Here is a 10,991-nt window from a genome sequence, read left to right on the forward strand (position 1 = left end):
CTCCCTGGGCAGTGGCAGAAACAACAGGTGATGAACTCACCATAACTCCCATTCCCTGTCTCCCTGTGCTCCTGGTGGAGGAGGTAGAGCTGGGAAGGATGGAGGGCTGGGGGGGAAGGTGCTTGTAAGGTCCATTTTTACTTCTCATTATCCTGCTCTTTGTTAGTAATAAATTCAACGAATGTCTAAAATTCAAGTCTGTTTTGTCCACAATGGTAATCAGTCAGTGATCTCTCTTCCAGTCCTTATCTCAACCCATGAACCCTTTTTTATATTTCCTCTCCACTTTATATTTTCAGTTGTGGAGGGGAGTGGTAAGGTGGTGTTGGAGGAGGCCTGGCATCCAGCCAGGGTCAACCCACTACACCTATGTACTCTTCTAAATCCTAGGAGTTATTTCTGTAAAACTTTCTGGCATTTTTTTCTTAACCATAATTTCCAGGAAGAGACAGAATACTATTCTGCAGTATCTGTGGTATTGGTTGTTTTACACCAAAAAAAAAAAAAAACCCAAAAAAACAAAAAAACCACCACCAAAAAAACCCCCCAATGTCTCTTTGATAATTTCACTGACTTTTTAAATCATATCATTCCTTGTTGTTACCCAAGCAGATTACTGCAGGTAATTATGCCATGTCTTAGATGGACTTTCATATACTGCCTTGAATAGTAAAAGTAGCAGAATAATGTAGAGGAGAATGTAGAGTATAAAGCTGTAGATCTGAATTACAGACACTACTTCATAGTCTAAGGGAAGGCAACTGCACTGTAACTCTTACACCTTAGAGACATACTCAGCTCATACTTCCTTAATAAGAAAGAGGGCTGGGATTGAAATATTACTGTGTAGTTTTCAGAAAAATGGGTAAACTGATCCTACTCTATGTAAGATGTATTTAAACTTGCCAATTATATTGCTCTCTGAAAAAATCTCTCTTCCAAGGGAAAAACTAAATTTCCAGCACTGTCATTTCTACATTGCCTTTGGCCCAAACATTTATTCTATTTAACAATGCCCTGCAGCTTAATGTGCTTGTTCTTGCCAGGATGCCACTCTTCCCAATGAAATATACTTTTAAAAACTCTTCTGGCTACCCTAATCCCCTGTTCTCTTATTTTTCCTATTAAAGGCAAAAATGTAAGAACAATTCTGCCCATGATCTTAGAAGTTCTTTGGAGTTTGCAGACAATGAAATGTGTCAGGTTCCTTTTTCTTCACTTTCTACACTCATCATTCACCAACAACCACTACAATAAAGAAAAGGAATAATGCAATAACTGCTCTCAGTGACACAGTTGCAGCTAATGTTAAAATTCCCAATAACTTACAGAGGTATTTTGAAAGACACAAAGTCAACTTTGTCATTTACAGAGATACATTATCTGGGAAAAATTATATCTTTAAAAGCATTTCTCCTTATAGCAGCAAGACTGAAATGAAACACAACTGCCAAATAACTACTAGGTTTTGAACAGAAAAAAGGCTTATATGGTAGTGATAAAGTAAAAATACTCCTAAGCTGAAGTTTCCCCTTAGACAGTGTAAATCTTGTATAAAATCCAGTGGGAGTGGGACATGTATATGAGAGCAAGGAATTTAGCCCCTGTGCTTGTATAATAGAAAATTAAGATGGTTAAAAATGGCACCCAAAAGATGAATGAATTTCCAAGGAAATAAATTAGGTTTTAAATTACTATTGGAACATATGCATTATACAAAAGATCATTAAATCCATTTCATCTGACATATTGTACAATGAGCTACAAGAACATTTGCAACTGATAGAAGCATGTAAGATCTCATGTATTATTCCTATAACAAAGATTACACCATAGAAGCCAGATATTGCACTTCCTATTGTGATCTACCAAGCTGAAGGTCATGAACCAGGGATATGAGTTGAGCACCCTGGTCAAGATTTTGAGTTATACTGTGCACCACAGGAGTTAAGAGTCTGTTTCATATCCTATGCACATTTACTTACCTGCAGCAACTTTGTCATACAAAGTATAATGAAGAAAAGGAATTAGAACACGCATTTGGAACAACTGAGGGAGCAAAATATATCATATAAGGCAGAAGTCATCTTCTACAGGAATTTTACAACTGCAGGGATAAAATAGCCCAGATTTAAATGACTGTATGTTTTCTTAAAGATCCCAAAGGAAAGCAACATATGGATGCTCTATGTTTAACATAATGAAAAACAAACGCTCAAACCCCACAAAATTCCATTTTAAAAAATCTGAAAACTGCACTCAGAATCAAATGCAATATGTCCAAGAAAATACAGACCTGTCATGAGCATGCTCTTCTATCCAGAATTATTAAATCTATAAGATGAAAGCAACCTTTAGAAATATTTTTAAAGTGCAAGGAAAGAAATCATAAATATATTTTCCACATTTTTGCAGAAAGCATGTGCTTGAAAAGGATAGTTTTCAGTCAGATGGCGAAAATGCAGATGAAAACAAGAGGAAGATTGTGTGGAATATAACCTCACAATGTTTTCAATCTCTTTGTACAATACCCATTATTAGTTTGAATTCAGGACAGAATGACAGCTGCCCTGTTTGTTTCTCTTTGGTTGCATTTATCTGAAGCCTATGACATTAGAAATATTTTCTTCCAACATGGTGAAGTCTGGAGGTAAGATTTTTGAATACACCTGAGTGGACACAAAGCCCAAAAGCCTGAGGAATGCATCATCCTTGGCAGCGACCCTGCAGCCAGCCCAGCAGAGTAGCCTTGGCACTTCCCACTGGCTCACCAGAGCAGCTACTGCTTTTTTCCAGCCAGGAATTTTAAAAAAATTTATCTGATGCACCATGCATTTGCTGAGCCCTTAGAAGTCAGCATTTCTATTAGACTTACTGTAAAATAACTAAAAGTTACGAGGTTCAGAAAGTGTTTGAAAACATATAGCCACCACCTCAGAAAAACATCAACCTTACATTTAAATCCATTTCTATTTAAAAATATTGATTCAGTGGGATTTATATGTATATTTAAAATTGAATATGAAATGAGTACAAAAAGTACAAAAGATAAATATGAAATAAAGTATAGAAGTATTTTGTAAAACTTATATTGCCGCTTTGGGACCCTGGCTCCTGATGGGCTTTTCTGTAGCTTAAAGCAGACCTGTCTGCAGCCATTCTAGGAGTAGTGATGTACCCTCTCTTAAGCAAAAGGGCTCTATAGTGCACTTGGGGATTTGTACTTCAGAGCTGCCTTTAGGGCCAGATTCTAGGACATCAGAAACGCTATCAAATCCTTTGCAAAACTGCAAAACACTGACACGTGCCTAAATTTCTTCATGCTACACTACTCAGTTACTCCAATGGAGCAGAGGATGCATTGCAAGTATCTTTGTAGCCTCCCCTGATCCAGGCACATGCAGTTGGAAAAAATCTCATTTTCTCACTACTGAATATCTTTGTAGGATAAGGACAGATGGACTTTTTAGAAAACTTTCACAGTCCTCCAGTATTAACATATTGCTCTGGTAAAATAAGAGGCATAATGTCAAACTTGCATGTTACACATTTAAAGTCTCCACTACAAGACGGACTAGCATATATTTTTTGATGTTATTTATATTTGTCCCACTCTACTCTGCACAGGTGCAGCCTCACCTCGAGTACTGTGGGCAGTTTTGGGCACCACAATGTAAAAAAGACATTTAAGCTATTAGCATTCAAAGGAGTGCAACAAGGATGGGGAAGGCTCTGAAGGGAAAGTCATGTGAAGAGCAGCTGAGGTCACTTTTTCTGTTTAGCCTGGAGAAGACTGAGGGGAGACCTCATTGCAGTTACAGCTTCCTTGTGAGGGGAAGAGGAGGGGCAGGCACTGATCTCTTCTCTGTGGTGACCAGTGACAGGACCAGAGGGAATGGCTTGAAGCTGTGCCAGGAGAGGTTTAGGTTGGATATTATGGAAAGGTTCTGCACCCAGAGGGTGTTTGGGCACTGGAACAGGCTCCCCAGGGAAGTGGTCACAGCACCAGCCTGACAGAGTTCAAGAAACATTTGGAAAATGCTCTCAGGCACAAAGAGTTGAACTCAATAGTTTGGGGAGTGCCTTCCAACTCAGCATATTCCATGGTTGCATAGTTCTATGATTTATGTTATTATTTCTACAGAATTGATTACTGAACAGTCACCAGCTGGTAATGTCTTTCAGATAACACCAGCTCCATTCAGATCTCAGTAAGGGAGCTGGAGGTAAAATGTTGCATATCAACAGTGCCAATGCTGGTTTACTCAACCACTCTTACATAATAAATCTTACATCAGTAACATGCACAATTTATGGCAAACAAATGAGGGATTTCACATGCTGCTCAAATTTGTGTTTACACCAAGAAAGAACACGGCCCATAAATAAGATTGTTTGGAAAACATTTACTGCTGTCATACTGATAATGCATTTTAAATCCTGGGGTTATCAAAAAACTGGATTTTTTTTCTCCATATTGTTTGACAGATGAAATTAAACAAATTCTATTGAAGTACAAAGCTAATAGAAGGTTTACTATGTATGTCATTAGCACCATCCATATAAGGAAACAGAAAATATGAGGTGTGGATTTTTAAAATATGATAAAATGAGAGCACCATTAGATGCATATGAAGGTGTGATTTCAGGCCAGGCATTTTCTTATTAGAATCAAAGTGACTCTATCTTACATTTATAAATAATCACTGTTATGTGATTCAAGTTGATGTCTTTCAAATTATTTTCTCATGCCAAAAATATAGATTGCATTTGAAATATGTTTTAATTGTTAAACCATCTTAATAAAATATATGACATAAAATTATATACCTTACCACATGCTGCTAAACTTCTTTATGTTCAGGCATAGTGAATGTTAAATGATTGACTTAATTTATAAACTGCATATTTTTTAGTTCTTGCTTTAGCATTCTATTATTTATATGGATAATATCAAAGTTAATATGCTAGATTGTTTAAATCTTGTATCACAGCTCAGGTTCAACGCAAACATTCCTCTGTATTTCATTTTTCTTTCCTTTTCAAGGAAAAAACCTGAAATTGAGTTAAATCAAAGCATTCTAGTTGTGTCTGCCTCAAAAATGCTAGAAACTGTAAATTCCACAATTTCTCTATAAAATTTGGATGACTATATTTTGAAAAGTTAACATAATCTTTAAAGATGTTTATTTATTAAGGCAATTAGATGAACATACTATAATTTTAATCAGAAATCAGAAACTTAGAAAGTGACAAAAGGTTTTGGGTTCTTTCGTTAGGTAATGCAGCACACTTACAAGATTGTCATTTTTGAAAGGAAAGTATATTTGGAGTGCTTGCTTTGGAATAATAGTAACTGTTAACTTCAAATTTATGTTTAAATGTGACAAACTGTTCAGATGTTTATGTTAGCAAAGTTATGGACAAAATCATGAATATATATACAAGTTTAAAGTGAATGAAATAATGTATTTTTTAAAGATTGAAGTAAAAAGGCCATCTTAGGTCATGAAGAAATTTAGCCCCCATTTTGGGATGGCCTTTTTCAATAATCCCCAACAATAAGTGCATTATTTCAAGATTTTCATCTGTGTTTCAATATATGTCTTTCTCTGATACATTTAACTGTTCCCCTGTGCTTCTTGTCAGTTTATATAATTTTTTCTTGGGTTGACTTTTTTCCTTGTGTTTCGCCCATGATTATCTTCCATTTGTTAGTTTTTGTTAGAGAGCTGCCAGGCCAGAAATACTTCTCATCTACATAAAGGGAATTTTAAAATGCTTATTTCTTATGGTTAAACTCCCTCACATCTCCAGCTTTTCTTTCTGTGTTTCTGAGAAGCAAATGCTCAAGGCAGAATATGTATGCTACATGTGCTGATGCAACCTTTATGAAAAAGGTGCAAATATTTTATAACTAGCTATTGTGACAGATGTATTCACATGTGTTATTCTCCATCACATTCTCAAATGCACTTGCTTCATTCACCTTGAGTTTGAACACTAAATGGTTAAAAATGGTTAAAATTGGCTTTTATCTTTGTTTTTCTTAAAACAGTACAACTGCTAGTTGTTAGTGGATTAACAAACACCAAAAGTGGATACGTGAAATATAGGTATGAGCTACGTACATGCTTTAAGAGAAGAAATCTTTTCTAAAGTTAGGTTTTCCATGTGGAAAAAAAAAAACAACTTCCCTCACAGAAAACATAGATTTTCCAGAATTCAAAAGCTTACAAAAGAAAGAAACTTTTAGCAAAGTAAAACTATTTGGAAGCTTCAGGAGAACTGAATGATGTGATTGGCAACCTGCATTCTGTTACTTTTATGTTTATGTACACTTCTATGCCTGCAGCACATAAATACTGTTTGTTAAACTTCTGTTGTTATGGCAAGGGGAAATCACTGAAAAAACATATAAGCATGACAGGCAGTTTCTGAGTAAAAGTAACCACCCATAACTTTCAAAACAGTTCTTTAGAAAGTGGTCTACCTTTCTACTGAGCAGTCATATTTTTTGATGGCCCTCTACCTCATCAGAAGACATTTCTCTAAAGTAAATTATCCCAAATGCAAACTCCTGCTGATATTATTGATAAAGTCAGATATGTTGCACAAAAAACCAAACAAAACAGCTCTGTTGTTTCACTTTTGATCAAGGAAAAATACCACTAATATTTTTTGTAAAGAAAAATCTTTAATAAATACAGAATTAAATACTTACCTCTTAAAAAATGGAAAGAAATTCTTTACATAAAAACCATTAAAAAGGAAGACTCCAGCTCATATCAAAGCATTTTTAACACTCTTTGCAAATAAGTACTTGCAGCTAGGAATAGATGCATAGTGTCAAACCACAGGTCCATTTATCTAGCAGGTATCCTGCACCTGACACTGGTTTAAAAGAGCTGTCATGGAAATATCACAAGAAAATACACAAGAAACAAGCACATTCCCCCAGAAAACTGTCCAAGCTATTAACTACTTCTGTCTCAAAGACTTTTTAAGCCAGCCTTACATGCTCAATTTTGTCCTGACCCCAGATGAAGTCCTAGCATCCGCATGGTCCACTGCTATGGCAGAGCTGCAATGCCCATGGGGCAATGCTACCCCTGTGCTTATCCTGAATGTGACACCTGCTGGATTCCCTTGGCACCCCTGTGGCTCCTACTAGGCATGAGACAGCCTAGTCACTCCTGTTCTTCCCTTCCAGGCTGCATTATATCATACTTTTCTTCAGTCTATAACACACTTATCTTTGGCAATAGATTTTCTTTCTTCTGAATTGAAGAGCTCCAGTCCGGCATTGGGAAGCTGCTCCACACCTTTGGTCATTTTTCCAAATCTTCCTTTACTCTTCTTCAGTCATGCTTTATACACTGCTATGAGGTGCAAGGGATGACAGCTGCCTACATGATACAGATGGAAAAATTATTTGTTATGCATTTTCTTCCTAAGAATTCCTAATACTAAGTTTGACTCCTGAGCACAGAGATAATTGCAATCAGTGGTTTATAACTATTTAACCTTGAGATCTTGCTTTTGAGTGGCAATGGTCAGACTGGGACAATCAATTCTATTTGTGAAATTAGGATTGTTTTTTCCCCAGGACATAATTTTACATATACTAATGCTGGATTTCATTTGCCATTTTATTACCCAGTCACTCAGTCTTAGGAATTTCTTTGCAGCTCTTCAGACAGAACTAATATTAACTACTAATAGCCCAGCAACATGAGGAAAATTGCCACCACACCATTCATCCCCTTTCCCAAATGATCTATATTGAGTAGAATGGGTTTCAGAACCCAGTGGAACTCCAGTATACCTTCCCATTTAACTTTTTATCTTTTTGTTATGGGTTTGTTTTAGGCAAAAAATATTTAATGAAATAATTTCTGCTTAGAATCACACAGTTTTACTTTCCAAAAGCAATTCAATTCTCAACAGTTTATGTACTCAAATGCCAGTGGTTTTCTTCCTCAAAAATCTCTGGAGCCTCTTCGTGGTTAGTTCAATGATTTCAGGTGTATGACTCCCAGTTTTTGTCCTGTTACTTGCATTACTTTTAGATGTTTTGTATAAAAAAATATGGCCAAAACTGTAAAGAAATTAAATGTCCGGCCTCGAAAAATGTCATATTCTCGGTTAAGGATTTGTATGGAACTAATACAATTTTCTTAAAGAGCTGGAAGTAAAGCTACAGCATTTCTAATACAAGCACATGCATATTAAAAGGGGACTTTTCTCCTTTCTCCTGACACCATGAGGTAGCTAACAGATGCGTTCTGTCAATAGATGGTTTCTGCTATAAGATTTCCATCACTGATAAACCTTTTGTGTGTCTAAGCTTAAACAGGTGAGTAATTTCCCTGCTCTAGGAAAGAGTTTCCCAAAAGCCATGGTTTATTTTTTAGCATTATAAACATGCTGTGTAAATTCAGCATACAGTCACTCTGGGCATTACAGCAACTGTGACTTGAATGGGAGTTTTGTGGTCAGTATTGAGCAGCCACACCAGATTCCCAAAAAAAGTGAGCTGCCTTCTGGCTGTGCTGTGGAAATTATTATTTCCACAATAATGTTGGAAATATTATTCCAACACAGGATCCTGTGTTGGAATAATATTTCCCTTTAAACCTCATATGAAGGGAAAACAAATTACAGAATAAGGGGTTGGGGAGTTTTAATTTTTTTTTTTTTAATTTCTGCCATTATAGTTTAACAGGTTTCAGAAGTGTCACAGGTTTTTGCCAAATGTCATCTCTATGTTCTATTTGTCTTTCTTCTCTAGTGGAGTGCATACAATAGCATGCATGTAACTTCCACATAGGGAGATAACACTAGCATTACATGTAAGAAAAAATATCATATACATAATACAAACAAACATCTATGACAAGACATCTAATTTCCTGATCAAAATAACAAAATCTGAATAAGCAGTGCTGATATGTCATGGTTTTTCAGTTCAAATTCTTGAAGATCCTAAAAAAATAAAAAGAGGAAATAAAATAATTTATTATGAAGAAAATAGATATGGGTAAAGAAAAAGTTTAATTACATCTAATCATATTTGCAGTGATTCATGATGGCTATTTACATCAAATGATTTTTTAAATATTAAGTACTAAGTCCATTTAAATCTAATAACTTGTATGGCAAATTTTCATTTTTATTTCAGAGGCCTGCTATTTTAAAATTTGTCATTAGAGCTAATAAGAAATTATATTGAAACTACTCCATACATTTAAATGAAGCATAAATCAATTATTGAAGCAAGGAATTTTTTCATCATTGTAATGATTATTGGAATAAATTTAATCTTGAGATGTTTCATAATGAAATCTGCAATAGTAAAAAAATGACACTGATTTAATTTTTACTATGTGCTATTTAAAAGTGTTTCTCAGTAGTGAAACATTTAAGGGAATACACAAAATCCAGAGAGTATTCTAGACAACGAAATATAAAACCTAGACTAATTTTCCCTAACATGCTGGAGTTTTGCATCTGATTTCTTGTCAGACAACAGCATTGATTAATTCTTTCGCTTCTTTCTCTATCCCGCAGTCTTCAGAAAGAACGGCAGAGAACCAAGGTGGTAAACAGTCAGGTTTCTAATATAAACAGATAAAAGTGCATGAAGATTGGAAAATTTTTAAGAGTGGAAAATTTACACTTATCTGCATCTTATTTAGTAGAAAATGAGAATAGCTGTGATGTGACAGCAACAATATCTGACCAGTGTATTGCTGTGAGAAGGGCAGCACAGTGGATGCAAATGAGGTGCCCAGTGACCATTTCATTATTCCCAGTTCTTTGTAACCAGCTATTTGGTCAGAAGATGTAATGGCTGCACTTTGACAAACTATGAGGACGGGGCTGGTCACTGACTGAAACCTCTCCAACTGTGCTGAGAAGGTTGTTATGGCATCATCCCTCATCCCCTCTCCTCTGCTAAGGATGCTGTCCTCATTTGCCTCTCATCAAAAAGTTTCTGCACCTTGTTCCACTTAGGCACAAAGCTCAAAATGCTCCCAAATGGGTCTGCAATCCACCAACTTCTTACCTCTCACATCTCTCCTAACGCACACTCCGTGGCAGATGTCTCTAGAATCTAATAGGATTGGTTCAGAGGAAGATGGGGTAGCTGGCAGGTACTTTCCCCATTTCTGATAGAGATGCATATATGTATTTAAGAATCAGGTTGTATGATCCCAAGCACTTCAGATTTTTGCTTGCCTTGAAACCATCCAGTTGTGCGGTGACTATTTGCATTGCACCTGCTCCTTGTTCAAAGTCTGTGACCTTTTTTCTGAAACCTGGGAGAAAATTTTTATTTTTCTTCTATGGACTTTCAAGCTGAGTGTCATAGGCATTAAAAAATAGTGGTGGCTGTGAATGATACTGGGACAACTTGCCCCTATAGAGACAATACAATTCCAGAACTTCTTGCTATCCTACAATAACTTTTCCACCAAAAAGACACCCTTTGCAGGGATGGATTCGTCTTCTACTGGTTAACAGCACAATGAACAATTAGCATCAATATGTTATTCATAGGATGATATGCATTCTATCAACTTTAATATCTGAGGGTTTTTCCTTTTTATTTTCTTCTGAAGAGAACACTGTCTGTAATGGTAGTTTTACCCTTAAAAAGACTATCACCTTCTTTCAGCTGGGTGTTTTTTTGCGCTTTCTTTTGGTTGACTAAAATATTTGGCTTTGGATATAACCATGTATCCTCATAAGAACACTAAAATATATATATATTTAAGATACTGCATATTTAATTAATTATAAATGCTAAAACACAGTCATTTATCTTCTATAAATAGAGTTTTGTAAAGCAACATTTTTTTAACATTGCTGAGTGATTTTGTTTTTTATAAATACATAATTCTTCACTGTATCATCAACATGTTTCATAAACATATACAACTACAGTAGAAAGGCACAAAGTGGAAATGCGTATTCATAGTCTC

The sequence above is a fragment of the Corvus brachyrhynchos genome, unplaced genomic scaffold, assembly GCF_000691975.1.
Source record: "Corvus brachyrhynchos isolate BGI_N302 unplaced genomic scaffold, ASM69197v1 scaffold115, whole genome shotgun sequence".
Lineage (NCBI taxonomy): Eukaryota > Metazoa > Chordata > Aves > Passeriformes > Corvidae > Corvus > Corvus brachyrhynchos.